The sequence below is a fragment of the Perognathus longimembris genome, chromosome 14, assembly GCF_023159225.1.
Source record: "Perognathus longimembris pacificus isolate PPM17 chromosome 14, ASM2315922v1, whole genome shotgun sequence".
NCBI classification, from domain to species: Eukaryota; Metazoa; Chordata; class Mammalia; order Rodentia; family Heteromyidae; genus Perognathus; species Perognathus longimembris.
Window position 1 is genome coordinate 8,932,802 of NC_063174.1, and position 14,299 is coordinate 8,947,100.

The following is a 14,299-nucleotide window of genomic DNA, read 5'->3' on the forward strand; positions in this document are numbered from 1 at the left end:
ACACGATGTTCCAGCAGGGAGTCGAGGAGGGACTAAGCAGCTTTGGTGGGGAAAAAAAAAAGGCCCAGCCTAGTCAGTGCTAAATCCTCTCCTTTGGAATAACCATCCAGCAGGAGCTGCTGCCCTGGGGGTAAAGACTCCCAACTGGCTAGCACACAGAAGCTGCCATTGAAATCCCACAACAGCTCCATGATGGACAGAAGCCTATCATCTTCAAACCCCACTTGCATAGTAGCTGCCTAATACAGACTTCTCAGACAACCCATGTCTGACTCTGAGCCACGCACCATACACATGGGATTCTGGACCAGAGTCCTGCAGAAAATTCTACTTGCAAAAAAAAACAAAAAAACATTCTATTGGGGCACCTCCTGAGTATTTGCTGAAAGAGTAGTAAGCAGATTCGCCTGGCCTAGAAGGAACCCTCAGAGGCCCGTGGAGGGGGCAGTCAGGAGTTTGGCAGAACATTTAGATCTTCACTTGGTCTCCCCTGCCAGCTGTGGTGGCGGGCCTGTCCTGGGAGTGGAGACCCAAGTGAAATCCATTTTATTTACATCAAGGAGTGAAATTGGAGGTGCAATAACCGAAAGGGAAAGGGCCCTGTTCCCCACTTCTGCTTGAACCCTGTGTAGCCAGGTGCCTTGGGCATCCATCTTCCATGAATAAAGGGTAAGGAGAGAAACCTACTGTAAACCTTGCTGAGCTAGCTCAAGAGTTTCTAGCTGTAAATTCTTTGTAGCTGCAACTGAAACTCCTACAAATGATTCAGAGGGAATTTGAAAGGACTGGAAACTTACAATAGCTGGTAGAGGTGGTGTGGCCAATAAAGTCCAGAATGTGATATACACACCTCCCCAAAGGACTTTAAATCCCAGAGCTAGAACAGGGCGCAGGTGCTCATGCCTTTAATCCCAGCTTCTAAGGAGGCTGAGATGTAAAGATCAGGGTTTCAAGCTAGGTGGCGCAGACAAACCCAAGCTACTCTTATCTCCAGTTAACCAGCAAAAAGCTAGAAGTGGAGATGTGACTCAAAAGAAAGAGCATCAGCCTTGAGCAGAAAAAGAGCCAAGCAAGAATATGAAGCCTGAGTTCAAATCCCCATATTGGCACAATAAAACAAATCCCAAGGTTGAATTATTTAACTTACTATCCCAATAATATTTCAATAGCTTCAGAGTTACATTGCAACTAGTTGTAAGTAGAATTATAAGGGAAGCAAGTTCTTCTGTTTGATAGCCTTAAGCTCATCTGGATGACTTTGGTTGCAAAGCATGGGCACTTTGGGGAGGAATTCAATCCAGAGGCACCATCTCTGCTTGGCAGGGCACTTAGCAATCAATCAAGGACCTCCCAATCATCCGGGCTGCCAGCACTGCACTTGGCAGAGGATGCAGAGGTACTATGACTGGCAAACATCAGTGTGTGCTTACACACAGGGGCACAGACAGGCTGGAGCCAGGCATGGACTCTGAAACTGAGCAACAGGGACAGAGCCCAAGCTCATTGTGAAAGGACATGTGCATTTGCTATTTGTCCATCAATCTGTGTCCTTTTAATAAGGAATATTATTAGAGTCTCCAACTTTTGGCCCAGAACCATCCTTGGACTGAGACCCTCCGGCCTTCCCTTATCTTCTTCAGCGCTGGGATTCTAGATGCATACTACTGTGCCAAGCTTCTTTGAGATGGGATCCTGCTAACTTATGAGGGGGTCTGGGCTGGTCTCCAACCATGAACCTTCTATCTTTGCTTTCCAAGAAGCTTGTTTTATAGGCATGAGTCACTGTGCTCAGCTTTTTGGCTTAGTTTTGCAGAGGCTTTTCCATTCGCTTGAATGTTTACCTTATTGTGCCTTTTTAAGAAAAGAAAACTTATTTCATAATAGTGTTTTGAATTACAGAAAAACTAGGAAGGATTATAGAAAGTTCCTATATACTCCATACCCAGGATCTCCGTGGACTGGTAGATGTGTCATACTTTAAGAGCTAATCTTGATATGTGATTATGAACTAGAGCCCTTGCTTTGTTCAGATTTTCTTCATTTTTATGTAACAGCTCCCCCACCCCAGCCCTTTGAGGATCCTGTTGATGTGCAGAGGTTGAAATGCAGTCCACAGAGCTTTCCAGGGAACGCTTGCCAGGCACGTCTTCTTCCCAGCCCTTCAAGCTACTACCGGACTGGCCCAGAGAGCCCGAGGGAGGAACGGAATGGAGAGCTGGGAACCGGCCTTCTTCCTTCCTGTTTGTTGATTTGAGTAAAAGGCGAAACATGTATACAATCTGCAGAGAACAGTATTATCCACTCACTTCAGCAGCTGAGCATCGGGGAGCCCCTGGAAGGACCTGTCTGCACAGCCAGTCTCTGGGGCCAGCTAGCTAATGTCACCCCCCCCAGGTAGCTGACGTCACCTCCTGCCCCCAGATGTCCGCTATTCTCCTATTTATCTCCTCCCCCCTCCTCCAGTGAAAGAGCCTGACTAGTGTAAGGTGGAGGGTCTCTAACTAGAGTGGGAATCAGCTGGCATGCAAGTTTGTTAGAGCAGCTTGCTGAGCTCTGCCCCAGAGTTTCTGACTCAGTAGGTTTTGGGTGAGGCCCCTAATCTGCATTCCTGACTGGTTCTCAGGAGTTCTGCTTCTGCTGATCTAGATCTCTCCAAACCTTGGCTCTAACCCCATCAGTGAATACAGGTCTGTGATCAGGGGAGAGGGCGGTCTTCCCCAGCCGAAGCTGGAGGCTCAGAACCTTGGATGGATGTTCAAGGTAGTTGAGAGTTTCTAAAACTGCACTCAGATTAATACATTAACATTTCTGGAGCTAAAGCCTAGGGATGGTCAGTTTTTAAGAATCAATAGTATACAATAAACTATTTGCATACATAAAAGTGCAATGAACAATTAATATTTATGCACTGGTAGTGAGAATCACTGGCCTGCTTTGGAGACAAGAATTTATATTGGAAAAAGTCTCTTTCCTGCTCAATACAAAGAAAGAAAACACAGCCCCCATGGCCTCTGGAAGCCTTCTTGTCTCTATGAAGATGGCCAGTCACCAGATGAAGCCAATGTGGAAAAAGGCAAAGCAGAATAGCGAGAGAACTTGGAGGCAGGTGCTGGTGGCTCACACCTGTAGTCTGAGCTACTCAGGAGGCTGAGATCTGAGGATCCTGGTTCAAAGCCAGCCCGAGTAGAAAGATATTTGTGATTCTTATCTCCAATTAACCAGCAAAAAGTCACAAGTGGAGCTGTGACTCAAGTGGTACAGCACTAGCTTTAAGCAGAGCAAGAGTGCAAGGTCCTGAGTGTAAGCCCCAGTACCAGAACCTAGTATCAGAGCCAGTATCAGAGCCTAGGTGCTGTCCCGGAGGGTTTTGTTTTGGGTTTGGTGTTCAGTTGGAGGTAAGTGCCTCAATTGCCTGGGCTGACTTTGAAACACGATCATCAGATCTCAGTCTCCTGAGTAGCTAGGATTATGAGTATGAGCCACTGCTGCCTGGCGCATTTCCTCATTTTAAAGCCAGTCAACAGAAGTTTTCAGGTACAAACCTTAAATTCATTGTAACAACACCCCAAGACATGTACAGTCATGCGAAACTGTAAATCAACAGCTTCTACTCTTGACTATACTGTACCTAGGTCCCTGTGTCTCATACCCTGCAGAGACTGGCTTCCCACTCGGAAGTATGACTCAAGAGAGAGCAGACATACAGGGGCTTCTGCAGCCAAAGTCCCTCTCTACCTCCTCACTGTACATGTCCACCCTGGAAGTTCTAAGAACTTCTCCCCAACAAAGCAAATGAACAAACAAGCAATCACCTAGCATTTTGCCTTATACATAAAATATTTAGGTTTTTTCCTTCTATGCAAAAACTCTCAAAGTAGTCAAAAAGGAGGTAATAATAATTACATTCCTCACTAATTGTTGTCTTCAATTGCACATTTGTATTCAAGCAATCATAACATAATAATCAAAACATAAATAACCCTGGAAGATTGCTGGAGTATAGCAAATGCCTATCAAATGCTTTACTGTGTACATTTGGTATACTTGATGACCAAACAGAACGCAAGGGAAGGGGGAGAAGATGCTAAATGTTACTAGCAACTGTTTCTGAGTATGTGGAAATATAGAACTTTTCGACATTCATTGTATTTTCTTTTTCCAATGTAGAAACTTAAGTCTGTTTTTTGTGCTGATACTGACTCTTGAACTCAGGGCCTCCTGCTTGATCCACAGCTCCACTTCCAGCTTTTTTCTGACTAATTGGAGTTAAGGAGGATCACACAGACTTTCCTGCCCCAGAGCTTGGCTTTGAACCTCAATCCTCAGATCTAGCCTCCTGAGTAGCTAGGATGACAGGCGTGAGCCACCAGTGCTTGGTGGGTCTCTGGAACGTTTTGCCTGGGCCGTCCTCAAATTGTCACCTCCTGCTCTCTACTGCCCAGAGTGGCTGGGATTACAGATGTGAGCCCCTATGCGCTCCTCCCTGATATTTTTTCAATCAGCTGACACTGATTGATAGGCTCACGTGTCCCCAAAGCTGACAGTGAATTCAGCCATTCAGCAGCAAATCTGCCAATTCGACTGCCTCTGGTCACTGGGACCTCCCCTCTTCTCACTACCTCCACTGCCTGAATAGCTGGCCCATTGGGTGTCATCCTCTTCGTAGATGACTACATGGGTGACCCTCAGCCCACCCAGCTCTGCATCTGGCCATCCCAGTGTTCTCTACACAGACACCACAGCCATTGCCTATGACACCTACGACATGATGGCCCATCCCATGTGAGCCCCCTGCCCTGGTAACAAAACGAAAGCTCCGGAGTGCAACCTCACTGTGCCATGGTTGCGTCACCAGCCCTCCGGCTCTTCATTGTTTACTCGCACTGCCTTCCTTCCAGTTCTTCCATCCCTTCAGCCCTGTTGTGTGCATCCCTTCACAGGGCAGCTTCAAGCCACTTCCTCCCTACTCGGCTCCTCCTCATTTCAGCTCCTGGCTTACTTCCTTCACAGGCTCCAACAAAACCTGACCTCTACCAAGCACTAGGACTCACCCCTGTAATCCTAGCTACTCAGGAGGCTGAGATCTGAGGATCGTGGTTCAAAGCCAGCCCCAGGCAAGAACATCTCCAATGAACCACCAGAAAACCATAAGTAGAGCTGTGGCTCAAAGTGATAGAGTACTAGCCTTGAGCAGAAAAACTCAGGGACAGTGCCTAGGACCTACGTTCAAGCCCCACAACCAACAACAAAAAAAGGCCAAGTGGCCCAGTAGTAAAGTGCCAATTATGAGCAGGGCAAGCTGGATAAAAACACAAAACTCCAAGTTCAAACTCCAGGACTGGTAAAGCAACAAAACCAAAACAAAACACCCTAGCTAGGCCCTGGTGGCTCACACCCGTAATCCTAGCTTCTCAAGAGGCTGAGATCTGAGGATGACACAGACAAATCTGAGAGACTCTCATTTCCAACTAACCAGCAAAATGCCAGAAGTAGGGATGAGGCTCAAGTGGTGAAGCACTAGCCTGGAGCCCAAACAGCTGGGGGACAGTGCCCAGATGCTAAGTTCAAGCCCCAGTACCAGTACAGATGTAGATATACATGCATGCGCACGCGCGCGCGCACACACCCACACACACACAGCCTGACATTCTGTGGCCAGTGATGGTTAATGCTTGTAATGCCAGTGCTTGGGAGGCTGGGGAAGGAGAATTCCAAGTTTGAGGCCGGCTTGGCCTCAAACAAACACACCCATTGTTTGACTGGATCTTACTCCTATCCCCCTCCCAGGGTTGTGGGGGCAGGAACACGGTGAGAGCACCATGCATTTCTGCTCAGTGCCCCAACCAGCTGTCTCAAAGCTTCCCGCATTCTCTGCACGTTCGTATGTACACAGAGAGAAAAGTTGGTTCCTATCAACGGCCTCAGTATGTCAGATGTTGACATTGTTATGTTTAGCTGGAGAATAAAGCACAAGTTTATTCAAAGCTAAGGAAAAGTAGGAAGGAAAAAACTTTTTTGACAAACAGACAAAATTCATCAAAGATGAATAAACAGCTGGAGAAAAAAAAAACCTAATCCCCTAATGAAATAGCAGTGGTCTCTTAGCAATTTAGTTCAAATTTTTCTTCTCACAAATTTGCTTTGGCCTATGTTGATTTAACCCTGTGAAAGAAAGTTGTCTTCCTCTCTGGGCTGGTTTCTAGGTCATTTTGATGGTGCCATGGAGGGCTAACCAGAGACTTTTTCCTATAACTGGATCTCCTTGTGGAAACAGTTTTAGCCCTTACCTTTCTTGAGTGCTTCAGCAAGGTGCTCATTCTCTTCAGTCAGTAGACCAATATTTTCTTCTATGCCTTGGTGTGCTATCCTTGGTGCCAGAGGCAAAGATAAGTATGACCTACTGGGCTGGGCATGGTGGCTCCTGCCTGTAATCCTGGCTATTCATAGGTAAAAGGGCTATAGTCTGAAGCCAGAACCCCCCACCACCACCAAAAGAAAAACAGGAGACCCTACCTGGAACAATAACTAAAAGAAAGAAAAGGGCTGAGGGCCTGGTTCAATTAATAGAGTAACCCCCTTTCTGAGGCTAGAATTTACCAGACAGAGCAGAAAGACCTCATAGAGAACCTGGAGGCTGTAATGGGGCAAATCATGTTCTCCCCTCAACCCCAATAATGAGAACTGAACACAATCAACCAAGGCTTAAAATAAGTGCAATGAAGGTCAACAAAACTCATTTCTCCCTGGAGGTAAATAACTTGAAAAGCTCTAAAAAGCAAATCCTCTCCAAATTATTTTCTTAGTTTTAGTCCTGTTTGCTGACTCCCCAAATATATATCTAAGCCATTTACCTAGTTAAGTAACACTCAGGGATGTTCATGCAAAAAATCTGAGGGAAAGAACATTCTAGAAAGGAGGACAGAGCAAATACAGTGACGTGAGAGTTGGTGCCCACAGCCCAGGAGACAAATAAAGGTTTATTGGAACAGTCCGGCAAGTTTTTCTATTGTCTCCGACTACCTTCATATCAGGACAACAGACAACTCTGAGCGTGACTGTCCTTAATCTCTGTTTCCTGCTGGCCCTACCCCTAGGGCTTCACTCACCATTGTAGCACAATAGCACCATAGACACTTTACGTCAGGAAAATCCTAAGTTATTTACCCTACATCCAGGAACAGAAAAAGCGTGAGACTCCTTGTTGGATTTTTCTGAACCATACAGTAGCCTCCAGCTCAGACACTGATAATAAGAGATAGTGACCCACACCTTTTACAGATTACTATCAAGTTGGAGTTGGCAAGCCAGGGGATAGTGGTTCCATGCCTGTAACCCTCGCTACTTAGGAGGCTGAGATCTGAGGATTGTAGCTCGAATCAGCCCAGGCAGAAGCAAAGGAGGAACTTACGGAGTAGAGTGCCAGCTTTGAGTGAAAATACTTAAGAGACAGCATCCACACCCTGAGTTCAAGCCCCAGTACCGGCACCAAAATAAAGTAAAAATAGACTTAGAAATTGAACAGAGAGAATAAGACATACAAATGATCAATAGATATAGGAAGAAATGCTCAACTTCCTTAGCCATAAGGAAAATTTAAACCCAAACCACCCTAAGATTTCATCTTACCCCAGTCAGAATGGTAGTTATGAAGAAAACAAGTAACAAATGTTGGCAAAGATGGAGGTGGAGAATTTCATCCACCACTGGTGGGAATTTAAACTAGTACAACAACTTTGGAAACCAGTATGGAGTTTCCTCCAAAAGCGAAAAATGGACCTACTTATGACCCTGCCATGCCACTCTGGGACATATAGCTGAAGGAGAGTAAATCAATATATAAAACAGATACCTGCATACCCATGTTTATTGCAGTTCTGTTCACAATGGTCAAATTGTAGAATTAGCCAAGGAACATTACCAGCTGATGAATAAAGAAAATGTAGAACATATATTCCATGGACTATTACACAGCCAGAAGGAATACTGAAATTATGTCATTTGTAGATAAATGGATAGAACTGAGATCATCTTTTTGAGTGAGATAAGCCAAGCATAAAAAGCCAATTATCTCATTTTTTACTCATTTGTGGAAGCTAGACCTAAAGGACATACATATAGATGTATACATGTATATGTGATGGAGGGTGAATAATATCAAAATACATTGTGACATGTGTGAAGATGACATTAGGAACCTCGCTGAAAGCTATTGATTGAGAGAAGGATGGGGAAACAGGGAAAAGAGTAATAAAGGCCATTCTAATTAAAATACATGCATGTGTGAACTGCCATGTGCCCGTTGGTACAATTAACGTATACTAGCTAGGAAAAATAAGAATGACAGGAAATTAGAACAGGCTCCGGAGACAGGAAACGGAGAGGGCAATGAGGGTGGGAAAATATGTGATCCAGTTATTTGTGTATATGGAAATAGAACAATAAAACTTGTTGAGATCATTTTAAGAAAGGCAGAGGAGGGATGAGGGAGAGCAGTCGAGGGGGTAAATTTAATAGAGATGTATATAGGTGTGGAAGTGTCACAATGAAACTTCCTTTATACAACTAATATGCCTATAAGAATATCCATAAAGCTATTGTTGTACAAGATAAATGAAAATGAAAAAAAAACTAGAACAAAACACAATTGCAGAATATAGTAAATGTTGACATTAAACTCTGAAATTTGCATATACTTAAAACCAATAGAGAATGAATATTCCCAGCTGACTTATGTTAGGCTCTTATAGTTTCCACTTTATTCTGGGGGGCAGGAGGGGTGTGGGTGTAGGTGGGTTGGTCCTAGGGCTGAAACTTAGTGTCTGAACATTCCGGAGCTTTTTTTTGCTCAAGCCTAGCACTCTACCACGTGAACCACAGCTTCGCATCCAGCTTTTTTGGTGATTAATTGGAGATAAGAGTCTCATGGACTTTCCTGCCTGGGCTGGCTTTGAACCATGATTCCTAGATCTCAGCCTCCTAAGTAGCTACGATTATAGGTGTAAGCCACCAGCACTGGCCCAAGTTTACATTTTCTTTGTTTTTGTTTTTGTTTTTTTCCAGTCCTGGGGCTTGAACTCAGGGCCTGAGCATTGTCCTCAGCTTCCTTTTGCTCAAGGCTAGCTCCCTACCACTTGAGCCATAGCGCCACTTCCAGCTTTTTCTCTGTATATGTGGTGCTGAGGAATTGAACCCAGGGCTTCATGCATGCTAGGCAAGCACTCTACCACTAGGCCATATTCCCAGCCCCATGAATGGTTATTTAAAAACCGGCAAGTCTACCCTGAATCTCTGTGGCTTCCCAGAGCATCACGTGGTCTCTTCCACATGCACACATTCAGCCCTGTGATTCCACCTGCCCTGAGGCCCTCACCAGGTGCCAGATGGGGCTCCCCAATCTTGGACCTCCCAAGATCCAGCCTCTTTCCTTTACCAACGATCCAGCTGTGAGTAGCTTGCTATAGCTGCAGTTACAAGTACGTGTCGTTACAAATAGGTGAAGATGCTGTAGAAGGAGCTATATCTGCTTGTGGTGGTGCTCCCCTTAAAGGTGGATTCACTGTCCTGTCCCTATACCATCCACTTCCGCCCAGGCAAGGGTTCCTCTGCGCCTGCTCCTTAAAAGACAGGCGCAACTGCTGTCTCAATGTGATCACATGACTCTGATGTCATAAAAGCTATTCTAGTTGCAACCCAAAAGGCATGGCTCAAATGTATTTAAACTCGAATCCAGCCTGAACCTGATGATAAATCATGCCACACAAAAGATTACTTAAAATCTTCTGTTGTTGCTCCAATATTTTTAGTTCAAATTTCTCTTTCCTTTCTTTCTTACCATCTTTCCTCCTTTGCTTTCTCCACCTTTCCCTTCCTCCCTCCTTCCCTTCCTTTCTTCCTCCATTCTTCCTTTCCTCCCTCTCTTCCTTTCCCTGCTTCTTTGTTTCCCAGGACATACTCTACCACTTGAGCCATGCCCCTCCACACATACACCCTTTGGTTTACTTGTGAGTCAGGGTTTCCCTATGTAGTCCCAGCTGGCCTGGAGCTCCTTCTTCCACCTCTGCACTACTTAGGATTACAGGAATATCCAGCATGCCCGGCTTGTTCTTTGACACTAACGATAATAACAGACAGTCAACCATGTGTCTAAGTTTTGTGGTGCGTAGCCATTTGATGAACTTTATCAGGTTTCCTCAAGGCAAAAACTCTCCTAAAAAAGCTAGACATTTGTCTCTAATTTGTGTTTTAGACATGTTATAAACTTGCAAATTTATGTCCCAGTTGATTCAATCTGCCATCCCTACCTAAATCTTTAGGGAGAATTAACAGGAATGGAGCTTAAATCGTGGTAATTTATTCCATTTTATCACTTCTACTGGTCCTATAAAAAGACTCCATCTGTCAAATTATCTTTTCTATTTTTTAAAAAAAGCAACTTTTCATCATTTTCTTTATATGGGTATGTTGAACACGAGTAGTTTCAGTATCTGTGTCATGAAAACTAGGTGTTCCAATAAAACTTGTTCTCTTTTTTTAAATGATCTGTACCTTAGCCTCTTTCAAGAGGAAAACTTCAGCCTCTATCGTGTGTTTATAATTCCCTCATACAGAATGGGACTTATTGCTCTGGTTGACTATATTATGACATACTTGAGAAGTATAGAATAAAATATTCTTATGTTGACATATCCTTGTGGTTTGGATTTTAACCCATAGTTAGTGAATCTTTCTTTTTAGAAAGTGTTGCCTGGGTTTTCTTGAAAGTACAAATAGTAAGAATTTTTAAAAGGGCAAACCTAGTTGAAGTGTGTGTGTGTGTGTGTGTGTGTGTGTGTGTGTGTGTGTGTGTGTGTTCCAGTACTGGAGCTTGAAATCTGGGCCTTGTGCTCTTGCTTGGCTTTTTCTGCTCGAGGCTAGCACTCTAACACTTTAGCCACAATTCCACTTCTGGCTTTTTGGTGGTTAGTTGGAAATAAAAGTCTCATGTACTTTTCTGCCTGAGTTGGCTTTGAACTGTGATCCTCAAGCCTCAGCCTCCCAAGTAACTAGGATTAGATGGGAGTCGACAGGTATCTCCATACCTCCACATGTATTTTCAGCCCTGTGACTGTATTCCCAGGCTGTGAGAATACCCATGGGCCTGGTGGCTGGGCCCCCAGAGACCCACTCCTCCCGTGAGCGTTCTGTCTTATAATCTTCTTTGCACTACTCTTTCCTTAGGTCTCTTATTCAAGGCCTCATCTAGGACTGGGAGAAAAAATGAAAGAAATTCTATTAAATATAACTGGGTAAGCAATACAGAATTTTTTACTAGATGTCCCCTGTGATTTTTTTGCCAGTCCTTGGCTTGGACTCAGGGCCTGAGCACTGTCCCTGGCTTCTTTTTGCTCAAGGCTAGCACTCTGCCACTTGAGCCACAGCGCCCCACTTCCAGTTTTTTCTATTTATGTGGCACTGAGGAATCGAACCCAGGGCTTCATGCATGCTAGACAAGCACTCCACCACTAAGCCACATACCCAGTCCTGTGAGTATTTTTTAACAGTACTGGAGATTGAACTCACAGCCTCACCCTAGCAAGGCAGGTGCTCTACCACTTGAGCCATGCCTCCAGCCCTTTTTGCACTAGTTATTTTCAAGGTGTGTGTTGGGGGTAGGGTCTCACTTTATGCCTGGCCAGTCTGGGCTACATTCTTCCTACTGGCACTTTCCCAGGCCACTGAGACTGCCAGGAGCACAACTCTGTGCCCAGCCACTGAGTGATATGGAGTTTCTTGAACTATTATGCCCTGGCTAGCCTCAAACTGAGGTCTCTCTCCCCCATCTGCCTTCCAAGTAGCTAGGATTATAGGCTTGAGCCACCACACCCAACTATATTCTGTATTTTTCATTTGCATAGTCTGGGAACTCCATTCCCAAGTTATCTTTCTGTCATATCTAACTTTGTCTCATGGGTAAAAATAGAGGTCATTAGCACAAACTTCTACTTCTGACATTCCCTCTACCAGTTTACCAACCGGAGGTCATACCCTCAGCTGTCTCTCCCACTCCTGTTACTGGCTGCTAAGACCAGCTTCTATGAAGAGGCTCAGACTCTTTGCTGAGGTCTGGCTGACCCTGTCCTCGCCCTTCAGCTGTGTTAGTTATCCTGAGAGAGAAAGCGCAGAGCTGCACCCTGAAAGATGCTCCGAAACCCAGCCCTGGGTGGATGTCTGCACTTAGTAGAAGCCAGAACCCAGTCCATGGGGAATGCTTGAAATTTACAGCTCATATAAATGAGATCATTTCCCAAGACTTAACAACAACCTTTTTGTTGGCAGTGCTTGGGTTTGAACTCAGGGTCTTATCCTTGCTAAGCAGGCACTCTACCACCTGAATCATGTCCCAACCATTTTTTGCTTTTGTTATTTTAGTAAATTTGCTTTTAGTTACTTTGCTTTTAGTTATTGTTCAGGTAAGGTCTCCAATTTTTACTTGGACTGGTCTGGATCTATTTAAGTTCCTTGGCACATTTACACCTAATTTATTAATTGAGATGGAGGTCTCAATAACTTTTTTGCCCAACTAGTCTAGCTATAATATTCTCAATCTCCAATCTTCTGTCTTCCTAATTCCATTTTCCTATATGTGCATCGAATGTTCTAACTGCATTGGCCCACCTTCCCCTCTCCGTTCTATACGCATTATTTTGTGTTCTTTTTCTTTTACTGGAGATACTGTTGTTGGAACTTAGGGCCCTCATCCTTGCTACACATGTGTTCTACCACTTGGGCCACATCCCCAGCTTGGCTTTTTGCTGAAGATAGGTTGGAAACTAGTCTCTCTGGCTGGCTTTAACCTTCCATCCTCCAGAGCTCAGCCAGCAGAGTAATTAGGATTGCAGGTGTGTGATCCTGCAGCTGTGTTGTTGTTGCTTCTAGAATGGATCTCTACCACTGTATGGACTTCAAGATCCCAGCCAAACCGGAACTCACCCCATCTGGAGGATGAGCGGCCCAGGAAGCACACTCAGTCATCATGGGGCCAGGTGAAAAGTGTAGAGGGGCCATACAAAGTGCAAAGGTGATTTCTAGGTCAAAGAGCTAGAAAATCTCTCAGGGAAAGCCAGATGTGAATGTGATGAATTCCAGAGGCCAAGTGAATTTGATACATCCTAGAGAGGAGATGCACACGCCTCCAGCAGTCCTTGCCGCATTCCTCAAGTTCTCGTCAATGACAAGTCAGGTTCATTTTGAGATAAACAGCCCTTCTTCCTTGGCTCTGTCCCCAGGAAACATTCCCCAGGATTCTGTTATGTGCCCTTCCTTCCTTCCTTCCTTCCTTCCTTCCTTCTTCCTTCCTTCCTTCCTTCCTTCCTTCCTTCCTTCCTTCCCCAATTAAAGAGTAGTCCTGCCAGGCACCCGTGGCTCAAGCCTGTAATCCTAGCTATTCAGGAGATTGCAATCTGAGGAAGCCAGCGTGGGCCAAAAAGATGAGACTCTTATCTCCAGTTAACCAGCAAAAAGCCAGAAAAAGGAGATATGGCTCAAGTGGTAGAGCGCCAGCCTTGGGTGAAAAGCTAAGGGACAGTATCCAGGCCCTGAGTTCAAGCCTCAGTACTATGGCACATGCACAAGTGCACATACACACACACACACACACACACACACACGTAACCACATAAACTACTCCCTACTTCTATAGTATAATCAACTCTCAGCTCTATTTCTAGGACTTACCTCTCTCTCCCAGGAGAGAGAATTCTCTCTTGCCAGGAGGTCCTGGCAATTACTTTGTGTTCTTGCCTCTCTGTCCCTCATTGGTGAGGTCCTGAACAGAGTTCACCTGAACAGAGTTAGGTCATAGTTGAGTCAGAGTTCTCTTTCTCTGTGAGAAAGTCAGGAGAGAAGAGGAAAGATCCATCGACTTCTTTTGGACACTCTGGCGGTGTGTTAATGTTGAACTGCAGGGCGAGCTTCTGGAGGGAAAAATGGACGACCCACAGGTAGACTAAGGGAAGATGGCCCAAGTTTGGAGACAACACAGGGGCCTACAGCTGAAACCAAGGACTGGCATTGCAGGCCTTCATGTCAGAACCCCTGCACCCCTGCTAGAAGCCATAGGCAAAGCACTTGTATATCCTCGTAACAAATTTCACCTTTGAGCGCAAGGGAGCAGGAATTGACTTCTGATGCTCGTAACCAGAAAGGTACTTCTGTTAACCTTGCCAAGTCATAGCAAACTCAGGTAAGTCAGCCCCAAAGCAGGAGGAAATCAAACAAGAACTCTGCAATTCGCACCTGTTGGGAGGCATCTGAGAATTTT